The following is a 23,189-nucleotide window of genomic DNA, read 5'->3' as shown; positions in this document are numbered from 1 at the left end:
GCACAAAAAAGTTTGGCAGGCCACAAACGAGGAAAGTTTGGTGAGTTTTCCTTTTCTCCCTTCCTATTTTTCTCCTACAGTAATACAGCAGGACGACCTCTGCTAGAAGGGTCTGTTGCTACAAATGTGCCAATTAAAGCGAGATTTGCCAGCGTTAAGTTTATAGGTAGCTGCAGCAACACTGAGGTTTTTATATAGCTATCTAGGTACAAATGCTACTTTAGGAACTGTATAAAAGTGCCATTTCTGGTATATTTTATACATGCACAACTATATTTACACGTTTTCCCCCCCTCTTACTACCTACGCTTGTTTGTTTTTTAAATCGGACAGCTAAAATAGACAAACTAGATTATATAGGCACAACTTACCCAGTACCTTGGTGAAGTAAAACCTGAATGCAAAGTCAAAATAAACCTAACTGTAAAGGTATGCTGTGACAGTTGGTCTCCCCCCTGAAAAAACTGTGCTAGGCATAATCCAAGAGAGGAAGAGGTAAAGAAAAATCTTCACCATATATACATAATGTGGAAGGCAAAGATAGAGATAGATGCAAGCAAAAATGCTAGCCAGCAGTAAGAGATTTAATTAAACTTTCCTGGGAAAAGAATATGAAAGACATTCTCCAGCAAGAGAAAATACTGCTTCTTACTTGTAGATTTACCTTAACAGATTGAAAGGAAATTATTTAAATAAGACAGCTGCAACATTTAATACCTTTGCAAGTACATTTCTCATTTGTACGTTCAGGCCAAATTCCTCATTTGTAAACTATGTGTGTTTAACTAGATACTGTTGTTTCAATTGCCTAGTTGTTTTTAGCTTCTAGCTTAAGCATGGAGTTTTTTTCTGTTGCATAAGTAAATATCTCTAAAATTAAACTACACACACCATGAAACGAAGACTTGGCAGAACTATTATGCTATTTTCTACAGTAAGTACATCAGAAAGATAACTTGCAGGTAATTCCCCCCACCCACCCAAAACATGAACGCAAAACCTCACATGCATTACAGGATTGTGCTGGGGTTTTTTTTGTTTGTTTTTTTTTTTAATTTACTACTAAAAATGCCCCAAAACAAACCAAACAAAAAAAAAATCAAACGCAACACAACTGTATATTTTCTACGTTGCTATTAAAAATATATTTTATCTGTAAGGAGAATAAGCAAGTTTTCACATAAAATTGAAGACACTGTATGTGAGAGAAAGGGTTGAAGAACAGGAAAAGGATGAAAGATGAGTAAGATAAAAAGTGTACTGATAGCCAAGCCAGAAATCTACTGAAATCCACGAGTGTCTGCACAACGCTTTGTACCTCTATGTTTTGGTCATAAAGCTAATATAGTCATGCTATCAAGAGTGCTTCTCCTATCTCTATCCTTGCATCTTAAGATGAGGGTCTGTGGGTGAGAGACAGACAGAGGAGACCTCAATAAAAGGGAATCATGTATGCAGGCAGCTCCATTAGATCCCCCCCAAGCCCCTGAAAGCAAGAGCTCTGCTGAGGAAGATGGAAGGAAGGATTCTGAAGATGCAGAACTGAAATTCCACAGAAGCAGGCTCTCTACACATACACAGAAGTCAGGAATGCTGTTAGAAAAAAATAATTAAACTGTTTAAAAAAAAGAAAAAAAAAAAAAAGTGTGTGTTTTTGCGATTGGGGTGTTCCCAATCAAGGAAGGAGCCTTTCCTTGATTTCAGTATTTCTTAGTTGATTTATCAAAGACCAAGCCTAATATAAAATATCATGTTCAGTTTTTATTTGTTTATGGTTAAGAGTTTATGACAACATCAAGCCCAACTCAATCTCTTTCTGACCCCATGAAAACCAGCTACAAGTGAATTTCTGGCTACTATAACTACTAAGCAGCTCCTTAAATTCTATATAACATATTGTATCCAAAAAGGTACCACTAGTCAGCAATCTGACAGTTCAGTGACTTGGAGTAAAACATATCAAGGCCTTTCTATTAAACACTGTATATTGTCTCAGATGCCTAAGAACATGACATAACATTAAACATTTACCTTGTGCCTTTTGCTCATACAATAAAAGCACTCTCTTGATATTTCTTGGCCAAAACACCTTCCTCACTGATAGTGTTATACACCATTTGCACACAACCATATTTCATTTGCTTTGCATTAATGAGTAAGTAACGCAAGCACACAGATCCACTGTGAAAGCACGGCTATTGCTTCACTGTTCATCGTGACCCCTTCCCAACCTTATTTCAGTTTGAAATTAGAAATCTGAAAGACACTGAAAGACTCTTAGTGTTCCACAGTCTAAAGCATTACATTATTTGTCCACCCGTGCTACTCTCCCCCATAGCACAGACATCAGAGAGTACACCTCCATATCTCAGTTTTCCCAGTTTAGCTTCTTAGTTTAAACTAGAAACAAGACAGGGTTTGCACTCAGATGGTACAGTATGAAGTGGGGCCGTTTTGACAAGCGTGTCCTGTTCTGTGCATTCCATGAAGAGAACAACTTACTCATATGGTAGACAGGACATTTTGCAGTGATAGTTTTTTTGACAACTGCTGGTGAATTTGCAAAGCTCTCAGAGCTCACAGTTCAGTGCCACTACTACACCATTCAACATGAATAAACGCACTGACAGTTCAACTCTTGCTGTAAATACATAAATTTTTTTTTTTTTTTACTAAATTAATCTGGGCAAAAGACAGAATTAGAGATAATCTCACTTCACTATTAAGAAATCTAAACACTTCTATTCTCAAACAGCAAAATTATAAGATCTAAACGTGTATGTAGCTGTATCTTGATAATACACTGTTTACTTCCCCCCCGCCACCACCAGTTTAAACAACAGTAGTTTCACTTTATTTTTGTCATATGCTTACTCAACACTGTAATATTTATATTGCAAACACACTGGAATTTATAACTCTTGCTCATTCTTAAAACTTACATTTAGAAGTATATTCTTTTACTCCTGCCTTCTGGTTGCTTTTATTAAGGAACCCTCTTTCCCCCTAATTCTTAGGGTCAGCAGCCTTTAAAAGTGATATGTATATATTTAAAAAAAGGAGAAAAGATTCAACTGAAATATTTCAAAGTATTACTTTAAAGGTATCAGTGTACTTTTGGCTACTATTGCATTATTATTTAGTTCAGATATAACCTATGATATTCAGTTAATTCACTCAACTTAATTGAGGCTACTTTGTGGTCATAGAGGAAGAACTAAGAATAAACTATACAACTTAACTGCTATTCTCCTGAAGTAACAGTAAGATTTTGAACTCATGTTTAAGACTGCAGTTCTAAAAACCAATCTGTCTCTAACCTAGCAATTCTGTACTAGGTTGGTGTTTTGGCTTTGTTTTTTTGGTTTTTTTTTTATTAAATGTCTGTAATCCAGCAATAAATTAGCCCCACTTTACCTCAAAAAGGAGCAGTCGTTCAGGATCGAGCTTATACACCCTCTCCATGTATAATACATCTTCCCATACCTTTTACCAAGAGGTTGAATATTTCTAATACTATTAAAATTTGTGTTAAAAAGTCACAATTAATGCTTTGGATAATTTTCTGAACACAAAGATGACTATTTGAACAGAGATAACTAGCACCAATCTGGAGTTTTGGTTGTAAATTATGGGTAAGGTCGAGCATACAAACTTTGACAAAAAAGGGATTGTCTGTTAACTATTTCCCAATCATGTCAACAATTTTCCCCATATAACCATGGCAAAAGACTGGGGGAACTACAGAAGTTGTTTGCACTGTAAAATATTAATAATGAAAGTTAAGCAGATACCTGCTGATTACTGAAATCTACTGTTACTAAATTTGGAGAATCTATATCATGTGTCCAGCCATCTTTCCAAGGATCATGAACAAACATATTTAGACTAGCTGGAGAACTACTGCATAAGATAAACATAAAACAACAAAGCCAGCTAAAAATAAAAACCAGGAAGTAAAACCATTAAGAAATTCAGAAGTATAAAAATACCTGGAAACTTGGAAGTGCAGTTATGGTCTTTCAGCATCAAATTCAGTTTTACATCCTTTTTACTTCATCTCAGCACTCCAACCACTGCTTATACTAGCTTGACTCACATATTCATTTGTTTGAGGTGCACTTTTTCCCCCCCTCCCATTGCAGTCACGAAAACAAACCAAAGTGAAGACAGTTATTTGGTACTGCAATATTGATGCTTCTGTTGGAGCGATGAATAGCAACCAAAATGCAGTGGATTTATGTGGAAGGCAAGAAACTAAAAGGTAGTCAGTTCTGACTTGAACAAGTACAGGATGTCAAAGTTTTTATAGCTTGCTAGCTAAAAAGGCAGAACTAAGGGAAGCTGATATAGCATACAAATATTATCAATATATATTTTAGTATATTATCAGTATATTTTAGTATCAACTCTAGCTTAAAAATAAAATTGAGTAAGACTAACTCCTCCCACCTCTTTTCCCAGCTTCTAAAGAGTGTTTTGTCAGATGTTGATGCATTAACTAGACTGTTATATGAAATACTTTACAGGGAACTTGTAAAGTATAACAAGCTCTGGGTTCTAACAGAGTTTGTAAAAGTTGTATTTCAGAAAAGCTTTCCAGATCCCTCTTGATTGCACTGGTATAGCTTGCACAATTTTTAAAAATCTGTCTTCCCTTTGGCACGCACACAGGAAGAAAACTGTGTGAACACTTTCAATCTGTACCAGTATTCTTTCTGCTTGAAAGGACACGTACAAAATTAAGAAAAATGAAGAAGCTATTTTCTAAGTTCTACGAAGTAAGTTTTTTATTTCATTATAGTGGTCATTAAAATGTTCCTTTCCCCCCAGTTTTATCACAAAAAATACTCATACTCAGTCTAGTGGATCTACCAAAAAGAAAGCCAGGTCTGTTTTAAAATACAACTTCAGTTTCTATAGTAGTATTTTTAAAAAATTTCATAACACCTTTTCAGATTTAAAAAAAAAAAAAATTTTTCAAGTTCTCCAATAAACATATCCTTAGATTATTACACTACTACCTTCAGAAAAGGTTATCCTATCATTATAGTTCAAGTTTACAAAACCTGAAGTATATAGAATCACTGCGGGTAAAAGAGAAAATGGAACAGTCCTTCTCCAAATAACAATACCCATACAATACAAGCCAGTTATATAACAGAAAGTTATTAAGATAGGGAAACGGGTTCTCCTCTTAAATATATTAGATTCTTCCAAAAAAAGCAAAAAATATTTAAAACATATCAGCTAACTATTAGTTTTCTGTCCTTTTCATTCATTTCTAGCTTTCTTAAAGAACTGAAAAAAAAAAAGTTAGTTTTATTACATACTCGGAAGACTTGCTCATTTAGCCCAGGAAGCAGTCACAGGCCTAGTGTAAAATGTTGTGCTCTCTTAAGCTGGCACCCAGTTTTTTAGGAAAGCAAGCAATGCAGGTATTGCTGTTTAAATCTTCTAACTCTATAATGTACAGCAAAGCATTTCTTGTCCTCAACAGAATACTTAATTCTCAAGTAGCATTTTGCAGGAACCCTGGTGGCCTGTACACAGGATCAGTTTCCAAAGTACTGCTGGGAAAGTGGAAAACACATTAGTCAGTGTTAACCAGACCACCTTCCTAATTGCTATCTTATCTGAAATTGGTAAATAATAATAAATCATAGGACAGCAATATATAAAAAAAATCGGCCTGATACATAAATAATACTACTTGCACTACACAAACCCACAAATCTTAAGTTTTGATTTTGTTACATCTGCACTGTATGGAACTATAATGCCCAAAGACAAAAACCAGGCCCATAGCTCAGAATGCAACCCCACTTGTAAAGGGCTAAATTTGCTGCATGTCTGCTTCCAAAGATTTAGGGTCAGAGTGACAATGCTATAAAATAAGGGTCAAAGCACAAAAAGACCAAGGCCACAGAACAAAGAGCTTTTCGTGTCCTGAAAGAAGTTGCTTTTTGTAAGCCTGCCTTCTGGCTCAGACAGTAAATTTGTCTTTTTCTTGACATCATCCCTACATGAATTCTATAAAATGCCAGACAACTCTATGACTTATGAAAGGTGAGACTGAACTGTTAGAAGAAATCAACTCAACTGTTAAGGGAATCCACTAGTTAACAGCAGAGGAACACCTCCTAGTAATTGCTATAACTTTTCCAATCCTTAGCTGTATTTCTACAACTTCATTATTTAATTAGTCACTTTAGCAGAGGTTTCAAGTGTCCTTAACACCTTTGGGGTGCAGATTCCTAGTCATATTATCTACTTAGATTATTGCTTATTCAATGGTAGCTGAGGAAATATGCAGAAGCAGCAACTCAGAAGGCTGTTTTAATCTTCCCCCCACTCCTCTGTGAAATATTCATAGATACCATCTAACACACAGATGCATATACTCCCTTTCAAAAACGTTTATGGGTTGGTTCCCCACTTCCCCATCAGTGAGACCCACTACTCACAGAACTGAGCTAATGCAAAATAAAATGGTGCTTAAGGCTGACACAGATTTTTCCAGCTAGAAAATGAACTTCACTTTGGATATGCTTTTTCAAAACAACAATAGTTTTGCCAAATGAAAGGAACTTTATCCACTGGGAAAAAAAAAAAAAAGAAAAAAGATAAGGATGCTGAGTGCCTCTTATGGCTTTATATTAAGCTAGATTTTCAATATTTCACTAACAAGCTTAAAGTAAAACCATGCTGAATTAACTAGAAGTTAATATATTAAGAAAAAGAAAAAGATTTATAATCCAATACCTAAAGCACACTAGTAGTCAAAAAAAAAAAAAATCAAAATTGTACTCTCAGCCCTAGCAAACTGTCTAGTAAATATCCACCAATCAAAAAGACAATCTCTGAACAATTAGCATTTTACTTTTTTTTTAAATAAAAGGCTAGTTGACAGTGCATTCTTTGAGAAAATATCAGTATTGCAAGAAGTCTCTCTCCAGCATAACCCAAGCCCAAATTATGAAAGAATCAGAATTATCACTAAGTTGTGCATTATCTTTTTTAGCAGGTCTAAAGCATGACATTTTGAAAATCAGATCTTCCTTACTTCAAGTAATTATTTTTCCCTTCAAAACAGATGGCTTCTGCCCTCAAAGTTACTATATTTAATTTTTTGTCAGTCCTACTAACTTACTTAAAAGCTGGAACTGGAGATTCAGATATGTGGAATTAGGTTAAAAAAAATATTAAAAAACCTTACCTTTCAACTGTGGAGATCTACAATGGTTTTTGAGTTTCAGTGCCAGCAAAACAGAAGTTTTATGTTTTCAAAAGGAAGCAGATTCCTTTGCTTTTACTCTGCATTAAGCTATAATATGTCTGATTCCTACTTTAAACATTAAATGTAGCATTTAAGAACATTATTTGTTTTTTTCCTTCCAAAAAATTTAATACAATTGAAAAATACCTTATTATAGGAAAAGCCTAGTGTAACATATGAAAGGCCTACTCCAATCATCCTACTCTTTCTGAAGGAAATGATTATTTCTCATCTCTCAAGAAGCACTGGTACGAGTATACTGATTTTCCTTGTGGTGCATAGCAGCCCACAAGTTAAGGAACTGATGCAAACTGGCAGATTTCCCCTTCTAATTCTGAGTCATATGCGTCATCTTTTTGTCAAAAGCTGGGAAGAAAAAGAGTCTTTCTTCCAGCCTGCCACATGAAACCACCTGCTTAAAGATAGAACAGACCAATATTGCAATATTGGTCTGCACATTGCTGGTACTTACACATTTGTTCTTGCTTTGTTCAAATAAACAAAATTCTGAAGACAGCCTTAATGTTAACTTAACGACAGAACTTCTCTCTTTGATTTAAGGCCAAAAATCAAGCTGGTAAAAGGAAAAAAAAAGGAGACAAGAGTCACGTTGGCATGAAAATGCTTATTCTTAAATTGGTAGCGTCTTACCTGCAAAAGACTTAAGGATTCAGTTCCTTAAAAGCTTACATGTATGCTTGGTTTAAGCACTTGAGTATTCAGCTAGATTTGGTACAAATATTCACATTCTCAAAATCAAGAGTTCAGGTGTGTGATCTTTATCACAGTGCATGATTATCAAGTAATTCCTCAACACCCCACCCCCTTCACCCCCCCACCCCCCCCCCCGTGCAACAAAACCAAAAACCTCCCCTTAAACTCAGAGAATCTTAACAACTTCAGTGGGTTAAATTCCACACGTTCCATTTTTTTTTCTTTTGTGCATTTTGCAAATTAAGACGTGAGAAAACTATTTTCTTCTTTCACAGATTCATCAAGGTCAGTCATTGTTGGACTATATACTGTCTGATGACACAATCTCTCTTCCAAAGGCTCCAGCACCAATTAAGGTTGGGCACATCATTGCCAGCAGATTACATATTTTCAAACTGCACTGGAGTTGCTGATCAGACCTGCAGAAAACAGGTGTAAATGTTTACTGTAACAATGCATTGTAGTATTTCTATTGATTTGTGGCGCTGCCAGACTGATTGTAAGTTAAGTATTCTTTATAAAAAAAACCTTGAGAGCCGTTAAAGCAAGAATAAGTTTTAGACATTTACAGTAAGTTGTGCAAAAGAATACAAAGATAATAGTAGTTGAAAAACTGGTACAGTGTTGGAATGATCATGCCATTTTAATCTTAGCTTTTTCATATATAAGTACACATAAAATATATAATAATATATGATATATATGTATATAAAATTAGATAGAGAGATAGGTATAAACACATACACACTTACAAAATGCCCTTGTGTTGAAATTTGTACTGTGGCACAAGCATTTACATGGCTGGGTGCATACATTTCAATATAATGAGAGAATTTGCATTGCTAAAATAAGAATTCTTGAGTGCTTTTCAAGAACCATGACATCACCATTTGCATTACAGGTTATTATTTACAAGCATTCAGGATGTTCTCTAAATCTATAATGAACATCGCAACTGTGAAAACTGTAATTTATTATGTAATACACTGTTATATAAATTGTTTAAATTGTGCACAATATACACAGATGATTTCTCCTCCTCAGTTAAATATAAAATACAGCACCTGATTGCTCATCTTATTTCAACTAAATTTTTTTTTTTACATTCGATATATTTTCCTTGATAAAATTACGGACACAAAGTACCTGTCTGATGCCTTATCCTGTTTGTGGTGTGGTTTGGTTTTTTGGGCTTTTTTAATGAAATGAATTATTTATACTGTCTTATTAATTTGCATAACGTTGCAGTATTTTGTAAGAAATTTGTAAGAATGTATTTTACTCACCATATATTCCATTTTCCTTGATACTTAACAAAAGGCATTTAAGTTTCAATGTAATATTACCTTACCTCCCAAACCCCAGTATCTTTCAGACAAATGGTTCAATGTAGCACGAGAGCAAATTAAAAACAAACAAACAAGAAACACCACTGAATAAGTTATGCCTTTTTTGACAGTGGCAAGAGTGACTGAGGTAAGACACCGTGGAAGATGTTTCTTAATTTGTAATTTAGCAAAGCGTAAGAACTGACTTAACTTCCTCCTCATTCAGTGGAGCACTCAAGGATATGAAAAGTGAGTTAAATAAGTGATTTAGGAGGACAATCACAAAGACCAGCTTTTGCCTGGGGGAGACCCTGGGAAAGTCTCCATAGGCTCCCTCTTCTTCAACACAGGGCCACAGGCACCCGTAACTGTTCTGGGGTAAGCTGCTGCTTTGAATTGCCCTCTAGTGTTAGCCTTCATGAATTCCTACCTCAATGACAAATTCTGTTCAGGTTTTTACATAATGGAAGTGGGTCAGCAACATAAGTTAATTAATCTAAAAATAAAACAAACAAAAAAATTTGAACAGCATTTCAAATGATCATTTTCAGGTCAGAAGACTGTGAGGTTGACAAATTAAGTGTTACACACCAAAAATGCAAGAAAAAATCTATATGTCTAAGTAGCCAAAAAAAAAAAAAGGACAATAAATTTAAGAGATAACTTATGAACATTCTTGTATTTTACGTTTCCGTTCATTTCTTATGCAGTTTCACAAAAAAATCAATTTCTCTAACAAACACTTAGTATTCACAGCTAAATTCACTGTAATTACAGTGACATAGCTGGGATCAAAACCTTAATGAAAATTGAAGAGTTGCTGGTGTAGCAACAGAACACAGTGTAGCAGTACTAATACCCTGGAAGGAATTATTCTCTCACCGCTAATTCGAGTCTTCTAGTTACAGTCTAAACCTGGATGCAAAACAGGCACCATGCAAATGAAGATCCAGATTTTAAACCTGGTAATTCCAGAAAGAAAAGTGCAAGCATTTTCCTGTGAGTTTATTTCATATCATATTTTGTCTACTCTTGAATTGATTAGAGAAGCCATGAATTTACTCCAAGAAGCATGGAGAACATATTAGTAACCCTTGCATATCATACAGGCTATGGATTTCCACATACATAGCATTAAAGATGAGCATATGACCCTTTGTTTAAAAAAATACTCTGGTCATACAGAACTACAATCCCTAACTAATACTTACTCTGCCCGAGAAGTGAAACATATTGTTAGAGTTGGGTGATAAAACAGATGAAGAAAAATACACGTTTGACTGCTGCTTGTATAACTCCTGTGCTTGGCATTAAAAGCATCATTCTCCCTTCTCCTGAGAACCTGGAAAAAATCTTTCCAGGGAAGCGTGGGGACAGGGTAACCAGTACATAACCATTCTTTTTGATAAGGAGTTTTTTTTGCCTGTGCAAGATACTGACATAAGTGTGACAATCAGAGAACTCTGTTCTGCAATAGACTTTTGAATATATATTTTGATTTAGAGATAGACTTCCTCATAAGAGCCATTACAACGTTTCACAACAGATGGAGCATCCTCCTTTTCTAATTCTTGATCTTGACTAAAATATGGACTAGCTTGTAACAGGAGGAAGCAAAGTGTTTTCAGAATTACTAAAGCGATAACACACTTAAGACCACAGTATCTACCCATTCTACCAAGAGAAAATTTTACTCCAAAAGAATACAGAAATTCTAAAGCAAATGTTTTGATTTATCAGATCCACTAGACCCACTGGAAGGCCTGTCTAAATCTAAAAGTGACTTGTATTATGCTATATCTATTTTGAAGTAGGAAATTCTCAGTTAAAGTTGGGAAGATCATAATCATGTTCATAATTACAATACTTTCAAAATGTTTATGTTAACTTTCATATTAATACTTAAATCCATTTCCTTCTGTGGGGAGAGGGGGAATTATAAAAAAAAAACCAACACACTTCATATCAACTAAGAAGTTGATAGATAAAATTATTAAAATCTTTGGCCTGAAGGCTTAAAAAACCCCAACAAAACCCACAAAACAAAACAAAAAAACCATAGGACACTCACAGGAAGTAAAAAGCAAGCTCTTAAAATTTAGTGGGTTAATGGAAAAGTGTAAATATTTTAGAGATATTTGCACATCACTAAGATTTTTAAGTTCTGCACAAATTAAAAAAAATAGATATTGCTGATTTCTTGCTTTAAATATATTACCTTAGTATATTTTGCTAAAAAGCACTAATTCTCTCAAAATATTGCTGTAAAAATTTAGAATAATGTAACAGAAAAAACTTGTTCTCTGAAAAAAAAAAATCCTGCCTGCAACAAACTTAGAAAAAAATTTACTGTGAATATCCATGTATTTAAAATAAATTCAAAATTAACAAAGCTAGAAACAGTGGTTTATTCAAACACACTACTCAATTAGCAATTGCATCTTCATACATGCCCTTTTTCATGTTAGGGTGTGAGCAGCAGTCTAAACCAAGGTGGATTAACAAGCCATCAATACAGTAGTTGAACATTTAAGAACTCTGATTACATTTCTCATTCCCCCACCCACAGCTTAAATGTATGGGTTTACATAAATTTCTACTTAGGTTTTTGTTGAAATAAATAAATAAATAAATAAAATAACAAATAACAAAAAGGGGCAATACCTTACTTTCATATATTTGCATTTGAGTGAGAAGAATAAGCATTTAAACATCCCAATTAGCATGTTTGAACTATTTTTCCTAAAGAATTTGTATGTCATTTGTTTTTCTTTTCCTATTGCCTTGCAAGACCATTTTATCAACAGACAAGGAAAAATGAGGTGTAAGTATACCAGTCTTAAATCCCTCCTATATACATGTTTCATTAAATGCCTAATCTAATAAAAAAAGTTAATGTCTATTTAAATCTAATAGTATAGACAAACTCCATTTTAAAATAATGTTAGGGCTGGATCTAGTTTAAACTAACAAAATCCAGAAAATTCAGTTGTTTCAGATTTCAAAACTTAAACCAGCCATGCCTAAGATATCATAGGGTTTCAAACAATGGCTGATTTTACATGTGTTGTAATAACTAGGCATGGGTTGCATTTATAGCTACATATCTCTTTCAGGAAAATAATTTATGTTGCCTTTGAAAAGCAAGAGAAGTCCTTAAAGAAAGCATAGATGAGTTGACAAAGTAATCTGCAACAGTTCTTTCAGATGAGCAATAAGCATGCATTGTCAGCTTTCAAATTATGATTCAGTCAATAAGGTCTGTAGAGCCTCAAGTGTATACCTATAGTACGAACAGTAAAAGTGGCCATGAAAAGTTACACGAGAAGCACTTCAGCAAAGAAGTCTGTACATTTTTATCTTTTCAGCTTCATTACAATTAGATATTGCAAAACAGTTTATGAAGTCAAGCATACAATTTGCAATAGCCACACCAACAATTTTTAAGGGGCCAGCACTGCAGCCCTTATTTAAGGCTCAACTTCCAACAAAATAAATGGTAGTTTTGCTAAATAAGAACAATAGCAGAGGCTAAGAGTAAGAAAATAAAACAAACACACACCACATCTCTCTTGAAAGTTTCACCTACTCTTTGGGTTATAAAACAGCCATGCTGACTACCAAATACAAAACAGTTCTAGGAAAAAAAAAAGGGGGGGCCAAATTTCAGCATAAAAATGTTCTAGAGCCAACCAACACTTAGAAAGTGGATTCTAATGATAACTGACAACTGCAGCACTCTTGAAAGATATTTGAGCTTGTAAATGAGTAAGACTCAATTACTGCATTACTGCAAAACTCTTTGGACTTCATAAAAATTATTTAGACTTGTCTCAAAGTTCAAAATACCTTAATATCTTTTATTCATTAAAGGAAATAAAGTTTGCATCTAATGAGAACATGATTCTGCAAATCCTTATTCATGGTAGTGAGTCATTAGGACTACTTGTGTATTTAAAAGTTTGCAGGATTAGGCCCTAAATTTAAAATCCCTTTGATTTAAGTTGTGAACCAGAAACCAGATTCTTATTCAGAAAAAAAATATATGAGAAATACCCTGAACTTGTGTCAGACCAAGGAACACTCCATCAAACTTTCACCTTTTAAATATGTCACAAGGGAGCCTTAGATACCTTTGCCTTGCAATATAATCCTGATTTTCATTAACAAGAATGTAATTGCTTTTGTACAGGAAAAAAAAGAAAAAGAATGAACAAATTCAAAGAAGTGTTCTGTGAAATCCTTATATTCCTAAGAGAACTAGAAGGAAAAAAAAAGAAAAAACCCCACCAACAAAAAACAACCAGAAATGTAGTACATTTAGAGCAGAGTTTCTGAACAGACTGTGAAATATTTATTTATTTGGGAGCATATTAGGCATGTTACCCAAACACTGTTACAGCATTAATAAAAATACTTTCACTGTGATTTTTAATCACAGAAAGAAAGAAAAGATTAAAAATTAAAGAATTACCTACTCACTAATCACAAACTGCAAAGCTTATACAGTTATGTTTCACTTCCTATACTTTCTGTATTCAAAGTTCTGTTTCTCAACTGATAATTTTCTGTAGGAGGTCTTAACTACCCTAAAATCATAGTATTATATGAAAAATAGATTCAGAACATGTCTGCCTCAAATACTTCATAACAGGAGGTGTATTATTGGTAAAAGCCAGCAATTCTTCAGTTACACTAGCCATTAGTTACAACAATGAGGAAATATGAAATTTACACCTCACTGTATTTGCTTGGTATAAATTAGCAGTTACTGGGATAATCTAAATTTTTGTTTTTTAAAACTTCTCTTATTTTATGGTACAATTACTTCCTACAAAAAAAACGTGCTCTTGAAGACAGACAGATTTGATTAAGGATAAAAACTGGATTCCAGCTGAAAGCTGGAATTGCTAAAGTCACGACATGTTCATAAAGTTTGTTGTACTGTAATATATTTTGCTGAAGATAAAGTCTTACAGTTTTTACTACTCCATTTAGTATTTAAACAAATTTACTCAATCCAAGAGCAGTTACTATTTTAATTTCAATTGTTTATGTAAATGGTTAGTTAAGATTATTCATATACAAGTAGATAGGTTATGATTACTCTGAATGGATTTCTCAGTTTCAGCCAAATTAGTACTTTTAGTGTAAAGCAGGACTTGCAATATGAGTGTAGCATAGTCCATATTAATTATTCTTAAATGTTCACTGTTTTACTATATAATATCTATTTACCAACAAATAGATAAAATAAATAAAATTTCTGACTATTCTGGTACAGGTGGAAGGCTCTGAAGACCATTTTTTCCTGTTTTCTGCTTCTTTGATGTTAGGTAGCTAGTTTATTACTGCCTTTAAAAACAAATTTTGCACAGTACATTGAAATGCACTCAGCTAGCTCTCTATTCTGTTTTAACACACCCTCCCAACAAAAAAATAAAGTTATTTAAAAATAAACACTATATCATCCATACTTTGTTTTTGGATTAGCAACATTTTAGTTGGAGTAATTCCCAAGACAAGAATATGAGAACAACACTATATGGAGAAATCATATAACTCCAATGATCAAAGCTGCTGCAAACTCAGCTTTTTATACATATTTTTGGCCACTTCATTTCATTCTGAGCACAGCTTGTGTGAATACTTTTACTTAGTCTTTTATAATTTTACAGAAGAGTGTAAAGAACAATTATTTTAACAAATAAAAAAATCTTGAACAAACCCAGCAAAACCGGCCTATTTTGAATAATGTGAATAAGTTATACTACTGTATACATTTTTAAAAATAAAGAACATATGCAATAAGAGAAATGTTAATATAATATATACCATGCTCATACTCCATCAACCTTCCAGAGAGACTTTTTCAATCACAGCCGTTCTCCAAAATCAGCTCTCTATTGAAAGGTCGAAACCTGCAATAAAAATGTCATGTATTATAACATATTTCCAACACCCACAGTTTCATGGTTGATCCCCAAACATAGATGTAGGTCATCGGCTTGACCCTTGCATTGTCTATGTTACAGGAAATCCTAATTTTAAAAATACTTATTTTTTTTTAACCAAACTGACTTGATTAGGAACACCTGTGATATGCCTCTTTATTATCAGAAGCCTCCTGAAACAAATCAGATTAGCATGTTTCTGCTTTCATTCTTCCCACAGCATTTTAAGATGAAAGTAAGAGGAAGAAAAAAAAAAGAGGGGGGGTGGGGTGGGTGGTGGTGTTCTCCCTCCTTCCTACCCCCAATCTCTCCCTCCACCCTCAAACAAGCAAACAGGTAAGTATAAACTACTTAATGGATGTGATTACTACTGTCATATTTCCTAAAATATGCTATTGACTGCTAAGTATTTAACTTCCAGTGTTTTTCTTTAAGGACCTTTAATTTTTTTTGCTCTTCAAGGCAGTACCATTATTGCCTTTATTAAAATGTAGCCTACAAATATCAGCTACTTTAAAACATATAATGGAAATATTACAGTCATATAACACTCTGAGAGATGAAATAAAATTTTAAAACTTAAAAAAAAAAAAAAAGCCATGAGAGTAATTAGCCATGATCAGGTAAGAACAAAGTATAACTTCATAGAGGTAGTAACTATGGTCAAATGTCTACTGGAGGAAACAATGCATTCACACAGCCAAATTCTTCAATTTATTTTTACTTTATTTTGACTTTTTCACTGTAGATACCATGACAAGACACATCCTATGCCTAATAAATGAGTAGCAGATGGCTAGATCAGGTCACCTGTTTACAAATATTTCTATAAATTTGTTCTTTATTCTTTAAGTGTATTCCAGAAAATACTAAAACCCCCCTCACAGCTATGGAACTATAATAAGCACCCTGCTTTAACAAGAAAAAGGAATTTGTCTTTATTTTCATGTATTCCACACATCTTCTATTTCACCTTTTCAAAAAAACTTTCTGTTCTTAAACCAGAAACACAAAAGTTCTTCTGAAAATTCCCCTCCCATGCTTATATTGAGATTTAACATACTTAAAGATAATACTGAAACTGGACTTACATAAAGCCATTTAAAATGAAAATACAAGCTTAAGCCCTATTCGATGTGTAATTATCTTTTTCTCAGACCAAATCTTCAAGTGAATTTTAGTTCATGCTAAATAAAATAATTAGTTGCAACTAGATTCAATCTTGAAAAGTTTATTAATAATCTATTTACTGTGGATACACTCATTGCAGCGTCTGAAAACAAACTAAATAGTCACGGGGTGGGGGGGGTCCTATTTCTAACAGTGGTTTCCTTTAGACACTAATAACGATCACTGAAAGTCACTGCTATTTTTCAGTTTTGAGCAATATAACAATATTGTCTTCAGTTTTAGAAGACATCTCAAGAAACTTTTAACAAAATAAAAGCTAAATGTACGTAATTTACATTTTCTACTCTTGTGTGTATGTGGTAATAAACATGTGTGTGTGTGAGGTCATCCTTATACACTAGCAACTGTTCATTACCGAGATATGGAAAAGTGTTTAGAATTATATAAAGTTATAAAACTTAGTATTCTCTGTAAAAAGAACCTATTTTTTCTAATGATACACTAAAATATTATTAGATGCAAATATTAAAGTAAAAAATTGCCAAACTTTAAGTGTTAGCTGCACTAGAGCTCAAGTTCTGCTACCCTCTAATATTCATGCAAGCCTGCTGGAGTTCTCACACAACATACGAAGCTAAGATCAAAACTACTCCTCAGTTGTGGTACTATCAACTGTCTAGTGACTAGATATAGTCCTAAGTTTCTTGATTAGAATTGGAGTGTTTTAAAAACTTACAATAAAGGGTTAAAAAAAAAAAATCAGTACAGACATTGCCTTACACCCTATTAAACATGGGCAGAAATTTTTATACCTAGCTCATTCTAACAATTTCTGAAATTGTTCAGTATCCAAAATGAAGATATTTTTCAATAAAGAGATTACTTTTGAAACCTAACTTATCTAGCTTGTTATGTATTAACACATCAGTTACCTAAAAATTCTACGTAACTCCTGCCAATAATGCACAAAACAAAAATAAAATTGCAAAGCAACATTTTTACTGAGTAAAAAAAAGTTACCGAAAATCTGTGGCTACACATCTCCACTCTGTCTGATGTCCCCTTTGTATTTGTGGGGCATATAAATTTTTTCTTCTATCTTTAAAATACATTACTAGTTCTATTAAAAAAATAGATGGCTGTGAGAAGAGTCACAGAGGACTATGTACAAGAGTAATTTGGGCAGCCTGTTCAAACAACATTTTCCAAGTATTACTGATAATAGAAAAGATCATAATTTTTAAGATTGGGTTCCAGTGTTAGATGTTAAGTGTTTAGAACCTGTAATAATATATGTATGTTAAAAAAAAATTAAAATCTGTGGAGAACACTTATTGGTGTACATAAAGTTATTTTTATTTTAAAAACTTTATCATAAAAATATTTTTCTGTTTGTACACAAAAGCCTACAATTTCATTCCCTATTTCTTTCACAGACAGACAGAACTAGTCCAAGATGCGCTCCACCTTTGACAGTTTGTAATGAATGTAAATTACTGGAATGACTTGCAATGAGCCTTTGGGTGTGTGTGGATGACTGTATCTACAAAACAGAATACCTGCAGCATATTCGTAGAATATAGTGATAAGCTTCTCAGTTCGCCCTTATATATTCAGTAGTTAATTGCTTCCCAATGCAAATAACAAAAACCAGTAAGGTCCTATAAAAGAAATGCTAACTGTTACATGGCTACTTTTTATGTAAAGAAAGGTCATATGCTTGTACATATGTAAAAGTGTTACAGAAAAGCGTTGATACACCTGTTAGGATGGCTTTTGACATTCAAGATGGATGAGATGTGCACCTTCTTTACAGTGTTCACAGGCAGGGTGTACATAGACAGGTAGGGTGTATGTAGTTCCACTTGTACTTCACTACAGAATCTGACTTATTACTCATAAGGATAATTAAGGAAATAAAGACTACAATTTAGCAGCAAAATTCCTTCCATGACATTACATTTTGGATGGAATAGTAAGAAGTTCAGAATTCCAGAAGCTAAGCAAAAAACCCAACCAAACAGAAAAAGAACCCCATGACACCTTGTTATCGTATATACAGTCTGCCTTTAAAATGTTACTACAATAAGCTTCCTATGTAATACTACTCTAACACATGAAAAAGTCACATAGATATATAGTCACACTTTCAAATTACTGTTATTTCTGAAAATTAAAAATCTCAGAGTTACTCCAAGCTTCAGCAGATTTATATCTATAAAATGAAAGGGTACCTCTTGGAAACTTTCAGTACAACTTAGTGGGCTTAAAAAAAACCCAACCAAACAAACAACAAAAAAACCCCCAACTGAAGCTTATTTGGATCTTTTTCCCAAGAATCAAGATAAAGGATTAGACTGAAAAGAAACAAATTAAAAAAAAAAAAAATTAAAAAAATATACACACACCATGCTACATGGTATACCTAAGCAATATTCTATTAAGCACAGAACTTTAACTTTCACTTATCGATATAATAGAAATCTATATGTTTAGATCTTTAAGTTCATTTGATATTTCCTCCGAATGTAACTTTTCCAGGGCCAAGTAATCCCAGTTAATGTTTGACATTTTAACTAAGGTGAAAAATGCAAGCAGTTCTACAAGGGTCTATTTAAGCTACATGATTTTTTTCCCCCAAATACCTCAAAATAAGGAGTACATCAAATATAAGAAAGGAAAACCTACTTAACATACACTATATATTGATATTAGATTGCTTACTGCTTTCATTTTAGCCACACCCACCTTTATGTAATTGTAAAATATGGGAATGGTGCAGCTGAGAAATAAAAAGCTGAAAAGAATAGTTGTTTTCTGTAGTCAAATATGTGCTAAGCACAGATTTTAATTAAAATGAAAAATAGGTATAAATTGCATGCTATTGAACATGACTGTTGAATAGTGGGAAAAATGCATACGCACCTGTACAATACTGAATTATAGATTTTTTTTTTTTTCTAAATTAGCTATGAGTCAGGACAGTTATTTCCTTGAAAGTGAAAGTCAGTGTCTATGAGTGCACTGCCACTGTTGAATAGTGTAAATCTCTTCAAATCCTGATATTTCGAAGTATACACAGCTACAATGAAACAGCTTTGTGCACATTCCCATACTAACTGTTAAAAACGTTTCTGAAAACACTCTGAAAGTGATGATGCAAATCTAAAGAAATAAGTGCTAAATTCCAATAGGATCCTACTAGTATCGCAATTTCAGAGATTAAACTGAATTTTCTAGCTATCAGGGCATAAAGGTATAAATTGTGGAGACAAACGAAGCAGCTATTCCCAGGAAAAAAGGACTGAAAAAGTGTAATTTGTGTACTGGATTAAAAGAATCCAGGGAAACTAAGGATTCGAGGCAGAAAAACCTCCTTGAACTATTGTATTTCTGCGTTACACAGAAAATACCTTGAATCACAATCCAGTTGCCATGCTGGAAACGCTAAGTTTTGCATTTCACTTTAAGACTACACGCTCTCAGCCATGTACACAGAAATCTTTTGTACAGCACTTCTGCACCCCAACTCTTCTCTACGTCCCTCCTACGTTCTTCGGTTAACTCGTTATTTTCGGTGGCGAGGGTGCTAAGCGCAAGGCGGCCGGTTCTGGCTTTGAACGCCGCGGAGGGATGTGCAGGGGGGGTGGGGTGGGGGGGGGGGTGGGGGGGGGGTGGGAGAGGAGCGGGGAAAGGCTGTGACCCGGTCCAACCTCCCAGCCCCAGCACCGCGTCCTCGCAGGCAACCAGGGGGGGCAGCAGCCGGTCCAGTCTCTGCTGAACGGGCGCCTTAACGGGGGCCCGATGCTGCATTCGCTGCGCATCCTGCGCGCCCGCCAGCTCGACGGCAGCCCCGAGCGCCCGCCGATTACACGGCATCAGGGAAAATATCCATATGCCTTCCTGCCTCCGGAAAAAAAAACAAACAAACAAACAAAACAAACAAAAAAAACCCCGAAAAACCCAAGACCAAACAAAAAACGGTCGGGCGGCCGAAAGTGAAGAGGGAAGTAGGAAGAGGAATAAAAAGTAACGCTAGAAATTGTAGCTGGGAAGGAGCCCGCTGGCCTGCCAGCGCCTGAGCTTACCGCGCTGCTATGGAGCTCCCTACCCCGCTGCACGGTGTTATCCCTGCCTGCGCTCCCACCGAGGAACTGCCGCAACAAAAAAAGATATCTTGTGCGTGTGTGTGTGTGTGTGTGCGCAATTCCGAAACGCGAGCGCCCACGCCAAACCCAGCCCCGAGAGGGTTAAACGGCGTCGTGGAGGAAAAGGCACCGTGTCACATATTATGTGTGTGCGGCGGGGGAATCGCTCAGCGGATAGACTGCGAGAGCGATTTCGGCGCCTATCACAATAAGCACGATCGCGCTTATACAGCTACGAGAGACCGAGCGCTGCTGGCCACCGAGAAATGACATAGAAACAGCCACCAAAAAATAGCTAAGCCAATGACAAATAGCGACCCGGGTGACAGAGACAGAGAATTTTGTAGGCGGAGAAGAGGAGGTGAATGGCCAGCTCTGATCACAGTATTAGGCTGGGCTATCTATGGGGAGGGTATTTACTCGTTTTTGGGGTGTGTGGGAGGAGAGGAAAAACACCTACAAATAGCTGGCACGATTCAAATGGCCTCGGATTATGTTTCCCCCCTCCAGTTCAGGAAGGAAACTCGCGTTTTAACGCTAAGAGGGGGAAAAAATAGCCCTGTGCAATACGCGATGAACAGCACTTTGGTCCTTCGTTAATACCCAAAGGGACAGAGATGATAAATGTGATAGCATGTGGCAGCATAACCGTCACCCAGGTTTCTGCTAAAGGCGGCTCCGATATCGTGACACGGAAAATTAAGCGCTTAAGTGGGAGGTGGAGAAAGCGCTTAAACGGAGAAGTTAATCTGCTAACATGGAAAGGAAACAAACGGAGAAAAAAAGCGAAGGTTGCCCTCTTATTGGGGGGGGGGGGGGGGAGAAGAAGGGAGGGGGAAGAGAAAGAGCGAAGGGGCATTAATCCGGGTTACGAAAACACGGGGAGAGAGGAAGGAGGAGGCGGGGGGGGGGGGGGGTGACGAGAAAGGGAGATGTGCATATAAGTGGGGAAGTCATCCTGGCTGCTGCTGCAGAGCCGGGAAGCAGGAGCCGCCGTGTCCCGAGCGCTGCCCCGAAATTTCCACGGCGGAGAGGCGGGAGGGAGGGATCCGCGGGGGGGGAGATCAGAGGAAAGCCTGTCATGTCATGTCACGGGAGAGCGGGGCGCACACCGGGGCCGCGGCGCGACCCTCCGCTCCGGCTGTCCCGCGCCTCCCGCCCGCCCCGAGCTCCTCCCGCCCGCCTCCGCGCCGCTGTCCCCGGGGCGGGCCGCCGGGGGTGTAAGCGGGGCTCCCGGGATCCCCGCCTGGGCGAGATGCTGCCCGCCGCCGCCGCCGCCCCGGGGAAGCGGGGCTACCTGCCGGAGGAGGCAGCCGTTCCCGCCCGCTCCCACCCTCTGAGGCTGAGGGAAGCGAGTGACAGATCCGCCCAGGAGCCAGCGGCGAGACCTGCCGCCGCCTCCGGGAGCCTCCCGCCCGGTGCCCGCCGGGCTCCTGAGGCGACTTTTCCCGGCGGCGGGCGGCGGCGGGGTACAGGTTGCCCCCGTTTTCCGAAGACGGGCTTCCCCCGCCCGCCCAGTTCCCTCTGCCCCAGCCGCGCCCGGTCCCTCCGGCTCTTACCGCCTATGCCGGTGGCGGCACCCGCTCCGAAGCACGGCGGCGGCGAGGGGGAGAGGAGAGGGGGCGGACAGGGAGGGAGAGGACTTTTGGCGGCAGCCGGCGCGGCGGCGGGCGGCCCCGCGAGCCGCGGCTCCCCCGCGGCAGCGATGCGATCGGGCATCACTCGAAAATGGCGCCGAAAGAGCAGGGCTCTTCATTCAAATTCGTTAGAGCCAGCCCCGCTGCCCTGGGGCATGCCGGGAAGGGAGGGGGGGGGCGCGCGGGGGGAGAGCCGCTCGGGCTGAGGCAGCGCTACGGACACGGCGCTCGCTGTCAATGCCGCCCCTCCCCCCCACCTCCCCCCCCCCCCCCCCGCTCGCAGCCAGCGCGCGCTCCACGCCCTCCCCGCTAGCGCGCGCTCCCGCGCTACCAACCCAACCGCCACTAATGGGGAGGGGGGAGGAGGAGGGGGTTGGGGGGGGGGAGAGAGAGAGAGAGGGAGAGAGAAATGTCACCCGGAGTCCCGGCCCGTGGGGGAGAGGTGGCGCGTTAGAGATGTGTGTGGGAGAGAGAGAGAGAGGGGGAGCGAGACCTCCGTCGGCCCCGCGGACTTGTCAAGGTAAAGGCGCCGGGGGGGGGGGGGGGGGCAGCGCGTTTTGGGAAGGTAGGGAAAGGAAGCCGGCGGGGGAGGGGGATGTGCGCCAGAGGACCTGAGGAAAATATGAAGAGCGCCTCCCCCCCCCCCCGTTCCCCCCCCCCCCCGCGCCTCCGAGGACCCCCGCGGCTCCCGCAGCGCTCAGGTTGCAGCGTACCACCCCCCCACCCCCCCCCGCCGCCGCGCACCCCACCGAAGCCGGAGGGTTTGAAGCGCTCGGCGCTTGCCCACATCGCGCGGAGGCAGCCCGCGGGCCCGATCCCGCCCTGGCAGCCGCCGCTCCCCCTCCCCCCTCCCGCCGCCTCACGCGCTCCGCCGCACCGGCTCCGCGGCAGCGGCCCGGCTCCCGCCCGCCGCGGCGGCGGCGGCCCGGCGACCCCCCCCCCCCCCAACCCCCCACCCCTCCCCGCCCCCGCCCGGGCTTGCGAACAGCCTCTGGCGG

General features: G+C 38.1%; 1 long non-coding RNA gene across 1 annotated transcript; it reads right to left on the bottom strand.

The window, feature by feature from the left end:
- Positions 1–8,153: 8,153 nt before the first annotated feature.
- LOC127029305 (uncharacterized) lies at positions 8,154–22,231 on the bottom strand. The gene is made up of 3 exons (XR_007768173.1): positions 22,114–22,231; positions 15,157–15,242; positions 8,154–8,412 (listed from the first exon to the last, which is right to left on the bottom strand). It is a non-coding gene; the product is annotated as an uncharacterized LOC127029305 (long non-coding RNA).
- Between the last annotated feature and the right edge of the window lie 958 nt (positions 22,232–23,189).

This window comes from Gymnogyps californianus, chromosome 1 (assembly GCF_018139145.2).
Source record: "Gymnogyps californianus isolate 813 chromosome 1, ASM1813914v2, whole genome shotgun sequence".
In the NCBI taxonomy this organism is placed as follows: Eukaryota; Metazoa; Chordata; class Aves; order Accipitriformes; family Cathartidae; genus Gymnogyps; species Gymnogyps californianus.
Note: the sequence above shows the minus strand (reverse complement) of the source record. Positions and strands in the feature narration are given on the sequence as shown.